The sequence below is a fragment of the Oncorhynchus tshawytscha genome, unplaced genomic scaffold, assembly GCF_018296145.1.
Source record: "Oncorhynchus tshawytscha isolate Ot180627B unplaced genomic scaffold, Otsh_v2.0 Un_contig_2671_pilon_pilon, whole genome shotgun sequence".
NCBI lineage: Eukaryota > Metazoa > Chordata > Actinopteri > Salmoniformes > Salmonidae > Oncorhynchus > Oncorhynchus tshawytscha.
This window is the reverse complement of record NW_024607910.1, coordinates 21923-35432: the sequence shown is the minus strand read 5'-3', so window position 1 is coordinate 35432 and position 13510 is coordinate 21923. Positions and strand designations below refer to the sequence as shown.

Below are 13510 nucleotides of genomic sequence, written 5' to 3'. Positions count from 1 at the left end.
TACTACTGCTCTTTAATTATTTGTTATTTGTATTTCCTACTTATTTTCGACTGGTAGACATCTAAACTGTTCCAGGACCAGTGTGGAGCCCTGTCCATCTAAACTGTTCCAGGACCAGTGTGGAACCCTGTCCATCTAAACTGTTCCAGGACCAGTGTGGAGCCCTGTCCATCTAAACTGTTCCAGGACCAGTGTGGAGCCCTGTCCATCTAAACTGTTCCAGGACCAGTGTGGAGCCCTGTCCATCTAAACTGTTCCAGGACCAGTGTGGAGCCCTGTCCATCTAAACTGTTCCAGGACCAGTGTGGAGCCCTGTCCATCTAAACTGTTCCAGGACCAGTGTGGAGCCCTGTCCATCTAAACTGTTCCAGGACCAGTGTGGAGCCCTGTCCATCTAAACTGTTCCAGGACCAGTGTGGAGCCCTGTCCATCTAAACTGTTCCAGGACCAGTGTGGAGCCCTGTCCATCTAAACTTTCCAGGACCAGTTGGCCCTGTCCATTTCTGGGGGATACTTCGTAGCTGTATTAATCAGTGAGACCGCCTGTGTGGCCAAGTCTCTAAGGACAGTGACTGTGTAGAGCTATGAGGCGGACTCAGGGATGTCTGGGAGCTGTGAGCCTGTGAGATTGAGGTGTCTGAGGTGAGGTGTCTGGAGACCATGGTGTGGTTCACAGGTGACATGTTTATAGCCTAGTCTGAAACACTTTTATTTGTTTTGGCACGTGTCATCGACATGTCTGCCAAACAATCTATTTTATTGTTCGTTCTGGGTGGTCGCGTCAAGGAGGAAAATGTCTGGGGGAATTTCTGCTTGGTGTTACTGTCTGTTAGCCTAACTGCTGGTTTGACATGGGTGTGTGGTTGGTTCGACGGCGCGGGGAATTTCCTCTCCTAATGCTATTGGTCTGTGAGTCAGGCTCAGACTGGGAAGTTGGTGTTCCACAGTCTCTCTCTCTCTCTCTCTCTCTCTCTCTCAGACACACACACACACACACACACACACACACACACACACACACACACACACACACACACACACACACACACACACACACACACACATATATATGATAGCTTCTGTTAGTGGAAGTCAATATTAGTGGAGGCCATGGTGGAACCTTAGTTGAGATCAGAGATCATTTTTATTTTATTTCACCTTTATTTAACCAGGTAGGCTAGTTGAGAACACCTTTATTTAACCAGGTAGGCTAGTTGAGAACACTTTTATTTAACCAGGTAGGCTAGTAGAGAACACCTTTATTTAACCAGGTAGGTCAGTTGAGAACAAGTTCTCATTTACAACTGTGACCTGGCCAAGATAAAGCAAAGCAGTGCCACACATACAACAACACAGAGTTACACATGGAATAAACAAACATACAGTCAATAATACAGTAGAACAAGTCTATATACAGTGTGTGCAAATGAGGTAAGATAAGGGAGGTAAAGGCAATAAATAGGCCATGGTGGCAAAGTAATTACAATATAGCAATTAAAACACTGGGGTGATTGATGTGCAGAAGATGAATGTGCAAGTAGAGATACTGGGGTGCAAAGGAGCAAGATAAATAAATAAATAAATACAGTATGGGAATGAGGTAGTTGGATGGGCTATTTACAGATGGGCAATGTGCAGGTGCAGTGATCTGTGAGCTGCTCTGACAGCTGGTGCTTAAAGTTAGTGAGGGAGATATGAGTCTCCAGCTTCAGTGATTTTTGCAGTTTGTTCCAGTCATTGGCAGCAGAGAACTGGAAGGAAAGGCGGACAAAGTAAGAATTGGCTTTGGGGATGACCAGTGAGATATACCTGCTGGAGCGCGTGCTACGGGTGGGTGCTGCTATGGTGACCAGTGAGATATACCTGCTGGAGCGCGTGCTACGGGTGGGTGCGGCTATGGTGACCAGTGAGATATACCTACTGGAGCGCGTGCTACGGGTGGGTGCGGCTATGGTGACCAGTGAGATATACCTACTGGAGCGCGTGCTACGGGTGGGTGCGGCTATGGTGACCAGCGAGCTGAGATAAGGCGGGGCTTTACCTAGCAGAGACTTGTAGATGACCTGGAGCCAGTGGGTTTGGCGACGAGTATGAAGCGAGGGCCAGCCAACGAGAGCATACAGGTCGCAGTGGTGGGTAGTATATGGGGGCTTTGGTGACAAACCGGATGGCACTGTGATAGACTGCATCCAATTTGAATCGTACTACACCGGCTTGAGTAGAGTGTTGGAGGCTATTTTATAGGTGACATCTCCGAAGTCAAGGATCAGTAGGATGGTCAGTTTTAAGAGGGTATGTTTGGCAGCATGAGTGAAAGATGCTTTGTTGCGAAATAGGAAGATGATTCTAGATTTAATTTTGGATTGGAGATGCTTAATGTGAGTCTGGAAGGAGAGTTTACAGTCTAACCAGACACCTAAGTATTTGTAGTTGTCCACATATTCTAAGTCAGAGCCATCCAGAGTAGTGATGCTGGACAGGCGGGCAGGTGTGGGCAGCGATCGGTTGAAGAGCATGCATTTAGTTTTACTTGTATTTAAGAGCAGTTGGAGGCCACGGAAGGAGAGTTGTCTGGCATTGAAGCTCGTCTGGAGGGTTGTTAACACAGTGTCAAAAGAAGGGCCAGAAGTATACAGAATGGTGTCGTCTGCGTAGAGGTGGATCAGAGAATCACCAGCAGCAAGAGCAACATCATTGATATATACAGAGAAGAGAGTCGGCCCGATAATTGAACCCTGTGGCACACCCATAGAGACTGCCAGAGGTCCAGACAACAGGCCCTCTGATTTGACACTGAACTCTGTCTGAGAAGTAGTTGCTGAACCAGGCGAAGCAGTCATTTGAGAAACCAAGGCTGTTGAGTGAGACAAGCCAAGGAGTCTGCCGATAAGAATGCGGTGATTGACAGAGTCGAAAAAGCCTTGGCCAGATCAATGAATACGGCTGCACAGTATTGTCTCTTATCGATGGCGGTTATGATATCGTTTAGGACCTTGAGCGTGGCTGAGGTATACCCGTGACCAGCTCTGAAACCAGATTGCATAGCGGAAAAGGTAAGGTGGGATTCGAAATGGTCGGTGATCTGTTTGTTAACTTGGCTTTCGAACACCTTAGAAAGGCAGGGCAGGATGGATATAGGTCTGTAACAGTCTAGAGGCAGGGCAGGATGGATATAGGTCTGTAACAGTTTGGGTCTAGAGGCAGGGCAGGATGGATATAGGTCTGTAACAGTTTGGGTCTAGAGGCAGGGCAGGATGGGTATAGGTCTGTAACAGTTTGGGTCTAGAGGCAGGGCAGGATGGATATAGGTCTGTAACAGTTTGGGTCTAGAGGCAGGGCAGGATGGATATAGGTCTGTAACAGTTTGGGTCTAGAGGCAGGGCAGGATGGATATAGGTCTGTAGCAGTTTGGGTCTAGAGGCAGGGCAGGATGGATATAGGTCTGTAACAGTTTGGGTCTAGAGGCAGGGCAGGATGGATATAGGTCTGTAGCAGTTTGGGTCTAGAGGCAGGGCAGGATGGATATAGGTCTGTAACAGTTTGGGTCTAGAGGCAGGGCAGGATGGATATAGGTCTGTAACAGTTTGGGTCTAGAGGCAGGGCAGGATGGATATAGGTCTGTAACAGTTTGGGTCTAGAGGCAGGGCAGGATGGATATAGGTCTGTAACAGTTTGGGTCTAGAGGCAGGGCAGGATGGATATAGGTCTGTAACAGTTTGGGTCTAGAGGCAGGGCAGGATGGATATAGGTCTGTAACAGTTTGGGTCTAGAGGCAGGGCAGGATGGATATAGGTCTGTAACAGTTTGGGTCTAGAGGCAGGGCAGGATGGATATAGGTCTGTAACAGTTTGGGTCTAGAGGCAGGGCAGGATGGATATAGGTCTGTAACAGTTTGGGTCTAGAGGCAGGGCAGGATGGATATAGGTCTGTAACAGTTTGGGTCTAGAGGCAGGGCAGGATGGATATAGGTCTGTAACAGTTTGGGTCTAGAGGCAGGGCAGGATGGATATAGGTCTGTAACAGTTTGGGTCTAGAGGCAGGGCAGGATGGATATAGGTCTGTAACAGTTTGGGTCTAGTGGATATAGGTCTGTAACAGTTTGGGTCTAGAGGCAGGGCAGGATGGATATAGGTCTGGGTAGAGGCAGTTTGGGTCTAGAGGCAGGGCAGGATGGATATAGGTCTGTAACAGTTTGGGTCTAGAGGCAGGGCAGGATGGATTCCAATCTTTGGTCTGTAACAGTCTAGAGGCAGGGCACTGTAATATGTTTGGGTTGAAGGGCAGGATGGAGGGTCTAACAGTAATAGGTTTGGGTCAGACAGGGCAGGATGGATTAGGTCTGTAACAGTTTGGGTCTAAGAGCAGGGCAGGATGGTCTATAGGATTTGTAGTTGTCCATATTTTGGGTATTTCAGGATGGACATAGGTCTGTAACAGTTGGGTTTGGGTGAGGATGGATAAGGTCTGTAACAGGCTTGGGTCTAGAGGCAGGGCAGGATGGATATAGGTCTGTAACAGTTTGGGTCTAGAGATGGCAGGATGGATATAGGTCTGTAACAGTTTGGGTCTAGAGGCAGGGCAGGATGGTATAGGTCTGTAACAGGTGGAAAGCAGACCAGCCATAGAAAATTATGTTGTCTGAGGCAGGGCAAGGATATGGTCTTAACAGTTTGGGTCTAGGGCAGGGCAGGATGGATATAATGACCTGGATGGATATAGTAAAACATTCTCAGGGCAGGATGGATATTCTGTAACAGTTTGGGTCTAAAGGGCAGGATGGATATAGGTCTGTAACCTGGTGGGAACAGTAACCTGGTGGGAACAGGGCAACATAGGTCTGTAACAGTTTGGGTCTACAGTAACAACAGTAACAGTGTCTCCCCCTTTGAAGTGGGAACAGTAACATAGTGGGAACAGTAACATAGTGGGAACAGTAACAGGTGGGAACAGTAACAAATGTGGGAACAGTAACCTGGTGGGAACAGTAACCCTGGTGGGAACAGTAACATAGTGGGAACAGTAACCTGGTGGGAACAGTAACCTAACATAGTGGGAACAGTAACATAGTGGGAACAGTAACATAGTGGGAACAGTAACCTGGTGGGAACAGTAACATAGTGGAACAGTAACATAGTGGGAACAGTAACATGGTGGGAACAGTAACATAGTGGGAACAGTAACATGGTGGGAACAGTAACATAGTGGGAACAGTAACATAGTGGGAACAGTAACATGGTGGGAACAGTAACCTGGTGGGAACAGTAACATGGTGGGAACAGTAACATGGTGGGAACAGTAACATAGTGGGAACAGTAACATAGTGGGAACAGTAACATAGTGGGAACAGTAAACATAGTGGGAACAGTAACATAGTGGGAACAGTAACATGGTGGGAACAGTAACATGGTGGGAACAGTAACATGGTGGGAACAGTAACATAGTGGGAACAGTAACATAGTGGGAACAGTAACATAGTGGGAACAGTAACATAGTGGGAACAGTAACCTAGTGGGAACAGTAACCTGTGGGAACAGTAACATAGTGGGAACAGTAACCTGGTGGGAACAGTAACATAGTGGGAACAGTAACATAGTGGGAACAGTAACATAACATAGTGGGAACAGTAACATAGTGGGAACAGTAACATAGTGGGAACAGTAACATAGTGGGAACAGTAACATAGTGGGAACAGTTCCATAGTGGGAACAGTAACCTGGTGGGAAAAGTAACATAGTGGGAACAGTAACACAGTGGGAACAGTAACATAGTGGGAACAGTAACCTGGTGAGAACAGTAACATAGTGGGAACAGTAACCTGGTGGGAACAGTAACATAGTGGGAACAGTAACCTGGTGGGAAAAGTAACATAGTGGGAACAGTAACCTGGTGGGAACAGTAACCTGGTGGGAACAGTAACATAGTGGGAACAGTAACCTGGTGGGAACAGTAACATAGTGGGAACAGTAACATAGTGGGAACAGTAACCTGGTGGGAACAGTAACCTGTGGGAACAGTAACATAGTGGGAACAGTAACCTGGTGGGAACAGTAACATAGTGGGAACAGTACCCTGGTGGGAACAGTAACATAGTGGGAACAGTAACATAGTGGGAACAGTAACATAGTGGGAACAGTAACATAGTGGGAACAGTAACCTGGTGGGAACAGTAACCTGGTGGGAACAGTAACATAGTGGGAACAGTAACATAGTGGGAACAGTAACATAGTGGGAACAGTAACCTGGTGGGAACAGTAACATAGTGGGAACAGTAACATAGTGGGAACAGTAAACCTGGTGGGAACAGTAACATAGTGGGAACAGTAACCTGTGGGAACAGTAACATAGTGGGAACAGTAACATAGTGGGAACAGTAACATAGTGGGAACAGTAACATAGTGGGAACAGTAACATGGTGGGAACAGTAACATAGTGGGAACAGTAACATAGTGGGAACAGTAACATAGTGGGAACAGTAACATAGTGGGAACAGTAACATAGTGGGAACAGTAACCTGGTGGGAACAGTAACCTGGTGGGAACAGTAACATAGTGGGAACAGTAACATAGTGGGAACAGTAACCTGGTGGGAACAGTAACATAGTGGGAACAGTAACATAGTGGGAACAGTAACATAGTGGAACAGTAACATAGTGGGAACAGTAACCTGGTGGGAACAGTAACATGGTGGGAACAGTAACATAGTGGGAACAGTAACAGTGGGAACAGTAACCTAGTGGGAACAGTAACATAGTGGGAACAGTAACATGGTGGGAACAGTAACATAGTAACAGTAACCTGGGAACAGTAACATAGTGGGAACAGTAACCTGGTGGGAACAGTAACATAGTGGGAACAGTAACATAGTGGGAACAGTAACCTGGTGGGAACAGTAACATAGTGGGAACAGTAACCTGTGGGAACAGTAACATAGTGGGAACAGTAACATAGTGGGAACAGTAACCTAGTGGGAACAGTAACATAGTGGGAACAGTAACCTGGTGGGAACAGTAACCTGGTGGGAACAGTAACATAGTGGGAACAGTAACCTGGTGGGAACAGTAATATAGTGGGAACAGTAATCTGGTGAGAACAGTAACATAGTGGGAACAGTAACCTGGTGGGAACAGTAACATAGTGGGAACAGTAATCTGGTGAGAACAGTAACATAGTGGGAACAGTAACATAGTAGGAACAGTAACCTGGTGAGAACAGTAACATAGTGGGAACAGTAACCTGGTGGGAACAGTAACATAGTGGGAACAGTAACCTGGTGGGAACAGTAACCTGGTGGGAACAGTACCATAGTGGGAACAGTAACATAGTGGGAACAGTAACATAGGTGGGAACAGTAACATAGTGGGAACAGTAACATAGTGGGAACAGTAACATAGTGGGAACAGTAACATGGTGGGAACAGTAACATGTGGGAACAGTAACATAGTGGGAACAGTAACATGGTGGGAACAGTAACATAGTGGGAACAGTAACCTGGTGGGAACAGTAACATAGTGGGAACAGTAACCTGGTGGGAACAGTAACATAGTGGGAACAGTAACCTGGTGGGAACAGTAACATAGTGGGAACAGTAACCTGGTGGGAACAGTAACATAGTGGGAACAGTAACATGGTGGGAACAGTAACATAGTGGGAACAGTAACCTGGTGGGAACAGTAACATAGTGGGAACAGTAACCTGGTGGGAACAGTAACCTGGTGGGAACAGTAACATGGTGGGAACAGTAACATAGTGGGAACAGTAACCTGGTGGGAACAGTAACCTAGGTGGGAACAGTAACATAGTGGGAACAGTAACATAGTGGGAACAGTAACATAGTGGGAACAGTAACATAGTGGGAACAGTAACATAGTGGGAACAGTAACATAGTGGGAACAGTAACATGGTGGGAACAGTAACATGGTGGGAACAGTAACATAGTGGGAACAGTAACCTGGTGGGAACAGTAACATAGTGGGAACAGTAACCTAGTGGGAACAGTAACATAGTGGGAACAGTAACCTAGTGGGAACAGTAACATAGTGGGAACAGTAACATAGTGGGAACAGTAACATGGTGGGAACAGTAACCTAGTGGGAACAGTAACCTGGTGGGAACAGTAACATAGTGGGAACAGTAACCTGGTGGGAACAGTAACCTGGTGGGAACAGTAACATAGTGGGAACAGTAACATAGTGGGAACAGTAACCTGGTGGGAACAGTAACCTAGTGGGAACAGTAACCTGGTGGGAACAGTAACATAGTGGGAACAGTAACAGAACAGTAACATAGTGGGAACAGTAACCTGGTGGGAACAGTACCATAGTGGGAACAGTAACCTGGTGGGAACAGTAACCTGGTGGGAACAGTACCATAGTGGGAACAGTAACCTGGTGAGAACAGTAACATAGTGGGAACAGTAACCTGGTGGGAACAGTACCATAGTGGGAACAGTAACATAGTGGGAACAGTAACCTGGTGGGAACAGTAACATAGTGGGAACAGTAACATAGTGGGAACAGTAACCTGGTGGGAACAGTAACCTGGTGGGAACAGTAACATAGTGGGAACAGTAACATAGTGGGAACAGTAACATAGTGGGAACAGTAACCTGGTGGGAACAGTAACATAGTGGGAACAGTAACCTGGTGGGAACAGTAACATGGTGGGAACAGTAACCTGGTGGGAACAGTAACATAGTGGGAACAGTAACATAGTGGGAACAGTAACCTGGTGGGAACAGTGGGAACAGTAACATGGTGGGAACAGTAACATAGTGGGAACAGTAACCTGGTGGGAACAGTAACATAGTGGGAACAGTAACCTGGTGGGAACAGTAACATAGTGGGAACAGTAACATAGTGGGAACAGTAACCTGGTGGAACAGTAACATGGTGGGAACAGTAACATAGTGGGAACAGTAACATAGTGGGAACAGTAACCTGGTGGGAACAGTAACATAGTGGGAACAGTAACCTGGTGGGAACAGTAACCTAGTGGGAACAGTAACATAGTGGGAACAGTAACATAGTGGGAACAGTAACCTAGTGGGAACAGTAACATAGTGGGAACAGTAACCTGGTGGGAACAGTAACATAGGTGGGAACAGTAACCTGGTGGGAACAGTAACCTGGTGGGAACAGTAACCTAGTGGGAACAGTAACATAGTGGGGGAACAGTAACATAGTGGGAACAGTAACCTGGTGGGAACAGTAACATAGTGGGAACAGTAACCTGGTGGGAACAGTAACATAGTGGGAACAGTAACCTGGTGGGAACAGTAACATAGTGGGAACAGTAACCTGGTGGGAACAGTAACATAGTGGGAACAGTAACCTGGTGGGAACAGTAACATAGTGGGAACAGTAACCTGGTGGGAACAGTAACATAGTGGGAACAGTAACCTAGTGGGAACAGTAACCAGTGGGAACAGTAACCTGGTGGGAACAGTAACATAGTGGGAACAGTAACATAGTGGGAACAGTAACATAGTGGGAACAGTAACCTGGTGGGAACAGTAACATAGTGGTAACAGTAACATAGTGGGAACAGTAACCTGGTGGGAACAGTACCATAGTGGGAACAGTAACATAGTGGGAACAGTAACCTGGTGGGAACAGTAACATAGTGGGAACAGTAATCTGGTGGGAACAGTACCATAGTGGGAACAGTAACCTGGTGGGAACAGTACCATAGTGGGAACAGTAACCTGGTGGGAACAGTAACCTGGTGGGAACAGTAACATAGTGGGAACAGTAACAGTAACATAGTGGGAACAGTAACCTGGTGGGAACAGTAACATAGTGGGAACAGTAACCTGGTGGGAACAGTAACCTAGTGGGAACAGTAACCTGGTGGGAACAGTAACATAGTGGGAACAGTAACCTGGTGGGAACAGTAACATAGTGGGAACAGTAACCTAGTGGGAACAGTAACCTAGTGGGAACAGTAACCTAGTGGGAACAGTAACCTGGTGGGAACAGTAACCTGTGGGAACAGTAACCTGGTGGGAACAGTAACCTGGTGGGAACAGTAACATAGTGGGAACAGTAACCTGGTGGGAACAGTAACATAGTGTAACCTGAACAGTAACCTGGTGGGAACAGTAACCTGGTGGGAACAGTGGGAACAGTAACCTGGTGGGAACAGTAACATAGTAACATAGTGGGAACAGTAACCTGGTGGGAACAGTAACATAGTGGGAACAGTAACCTGGTGGGAACAGTAACATAGTGGGAACAGTAACCTGGTGGGAACAGTAACATAGTGGGAACAGTAACCTGGTGGGAACAGTAACATAGTGGGAACAGTAACCTGGTGGGAACAGTAACATAGTGGGAACAGTAACCTGGTGGGAACAGTAACATAGTGGGAACAGTAACCTGGTGGGAACAGTAACATAGTGGGAACAGTAACCTGGTGGGAACAGTAACATAGTGGGAACAGTAACATAGTGGGAACAGTAACCTGGTGGGAACAGTAACAGTGGGAACAGTAACATAGTAACAGTAACATAGGGGAACAGTAACATAGTGGGAACAGTAACATAGTGGGAACAGTAACCTGGTGAGAACAGTAACATAGTGGGAACAGTAACCTGGTGGGAACAGTAACATAGTGGGAACAGTAACCTGGTGGGAACAGTAACATAGTGGGAACAGTAACCTGGTGGGAACAGTAACCTGGTGGGAACAGTAACATAGTGGGAACAGTAACATAGTGGGAACAGTAACCTGGTGGGAACAGTAACATAGTGGGAACAGTAACCTGGTGGGAACAGTAACCTGGTGGGAACAGTAACCTGGTGGGAACAGTAACCTGGTGGGAACAGTAACCTGGTGGGAACAGTAACCTGGTGGGAACAGTAACCTGGTGGGAACAGTAACATAGTGGGAACAGTAACCTGGTGGGAACAGTAACATAGTGGGAACAGTAACCTGGTGGGAACAGTAACATAGTGGGAACAGTAACCTGGTGGGAACAGTAACATAGTGGGAACAGTAACATAGTGGGAACAGTAACCTAGTGGGAACAGTAACATAGTGGGAACAGTAACATAGGAACAGTAACCTGGTGGGAACAGTAACATAGTGGGAACAGTAACCTGGGGGAACAGTAACCTAGTGGGAACAGTAACCTGGTGGAACAGTAACATGGTGGGAACAGTAACCTGGTGGGAACAGTAACATAGTGGGAACAGTAACCTGGTGGGAACAGTAACCTGGTGGGAACAGTAACCTGGTGGGAACAGTAACATAGTGGGAACAGTAACCTGGTGGGAACAGTAACCTGGTGGGAACAGTAACCTGGTGGGAACAGTAACATAGTGGGAACAGTAACATAGTGGGAACAGTAACCTGGTGGGAACAGTAACCTGGTGGGAACAGTAACATGGTGGGAACAGTAACCAGTGGGAACAGTAACCTGGTGGGAACAGTAACCTGGTGGGAACAGTAACCTGGTGGAACAGTAACATAGTGGGAACAGTAACCTGGTGGGAACAGTAACCTGGGAACAGTAACATAGTGGGAACAGTAACATAGTGGGAACAGTAACCTGGTGGGAACAGTAACATAGTGGGAACAGTAACCTGGTGGGAACAGTAACCATAGTGGGAACAGTAACCTGGTGGGAACAGTAACCTGGTGGGAACAGTAACCTGGTGGGAACAGTAACATAGTGGGAACAGTAACATAGTGGGAACAGTACCATAGTGGGAACAGTAACCTGGTGGGAACAGTAACCAATCCTGTGGGAACAGTAACCTGGTGGGAACAGTAACCTGGTGGGAACAGTACCACCAAGATATTTTATGTACAACAAAATCTAGGTTTCCCTTGTCCTAACGTGTTTCTGATGGTGACCCCGGGACAGAGAAGGCAACCGCTGATCTTGACTCTCCATGGACCCCCCTCATGTGGCTGTTTCAGCATAAGGACAAGTTGTCTGACTAACTGTCCATTATTATGAAACCAGACCAGAATATGTTCCACGATTGTTTCTGTTCCAATCCTGTAGTTGGTCTAATTCTCTCCCAGTCCCTCCCCCCCCCCCTCCCCTCCCCCTCCCCTCCCCTCCCCTCCCCTCCCCTCCCTCTCCCCTCCCCCCCTCCCCCCTCCCCTCCCTCCCTCCCTCCCCTCCCCTCCCCTCCCCTCCTCCCCCCCCTCCTCCCTCCCTCCTCTCCTCCCTCCTCCCTCCCCTCCCCTCCCCCTCCCCTCCTCCCCCCTCCCCTCCCCCCCCCCCCCCTCCCCTCTCCTCTCCCTCCCCTCCCCTCTCCTCCCCTCCCCTCCCCTCCCCTCCCCTCCCCCCCCCCCCTCCCCTCCCCTCCTCCCTCTCCCCCTCCCCTCTCCTCCCCCTCCCTCCCCCTCCCCTCCCCCTCCCCCTCCCCCTCCCCTCCCCTCCCCCTCCCTCCCCTCCCCCCTCCCTCCCCTCCCTCCCTCTCCCTCCCCCTCCCTCTCCTCTCCCTCTCCCTCCCCCCTCCCCTCTCCTCCCCTCTCCTCTCCTCCCTCCCTCCCCTCTCCCCTCCCCTCCCCCCCCCCTCCCCTCCCCTCCTCCCTCCCTCCCCTCCCCCTCCCCCTCCCTCCCCTCCCCTCTCCTCTCCTCTCCTCTCCAGGCTGATCAACTCTTCAGTATAAATGGAGGAGTGAGGTTCATGATGATGTAATCGTCAGCCAAGCTCTCTTTTGTTCCGCTCCTGCAATGGTGTGAAAGAGACCTTCCCCCTCCCCATACACACACACACACACACACACACACACACACACACACACACACACACACACACACACACACACACACACACACACACATGAACACACACACACACACACACACACACACACACACACACACACACAACACAGAGGCACAAGAAAGATAGTGGGGTTTAGGTTTTTAGTCCTTCAGGGCCAGAGAGAGGCTCTCTCTCTCTCACTCTGTCTCTCTGTCTCTGTCTCTCTCTCTCTGTCTGTCTCTCTGTCTCTCTCGCTCTCTCTCTCTCGCCTGGGCTGTGCTGCTAAGCTCCATCAGGATGACATCATACTCAGCCTACACAATGGGTCTGTTCATCTCCTGAGGGCTGCGTCGCGCAACTGGACCGCTAGCCACCCACCCGCCTAAGGGGAAGAGGAGGAGGGAGGAAGAGGAGGAGGGGCTGTGAGAAAGGGATAAAGAAGGGGTCGTCATGTCGGAACGTCCCGTGGGAGTGGGAGCCTGCACTGGAGCTGAGACTGGAGGGACTGGTTTTGGGATTGCAGCCGGAGCTGCAGGGGGGTTTGGGATTGGACCTGGGGTGGGGAATGGACCCCGAGCTGGGACTGGAGGGACTGGGATTGGACCTGGGGTGGGGAATGGACCCCGAGCTGGGACTGGGGTGGGACTGGGGGATTGGGGACCTGGGGTGGGGAATGGACCCCGAGCTGGGACTGGAGTCAAAGGTTCAGGGCCTGTATCAGGCTCGGCATCCGGGACCAGGCAGGGCTCGGTGCGTCCCATCTGGGCCGAGGGGCTGGTCGCCC

At 48.9% G+C, this 13510-nt stretch overlaps 1 long non-coding RNA gene across 1 annotated transcript; it reads left to right on the top strand.

The window, feature by feature from the left end:
• Window positions 1–516: 516 nt before the first annotated feature.
• On the top strand, window positions 517–13124 carry LOC121843111. The gene is made up of 2 exons (XR_006081446.1): window positions 517–642; window positions 12607–13124. It is a non-coding gene; the product is annotated as an uncharacterized LOC121843111 (long non-coding RNA).
• Window positions 13125–13510: the final 386 nt, after the last annotated feature.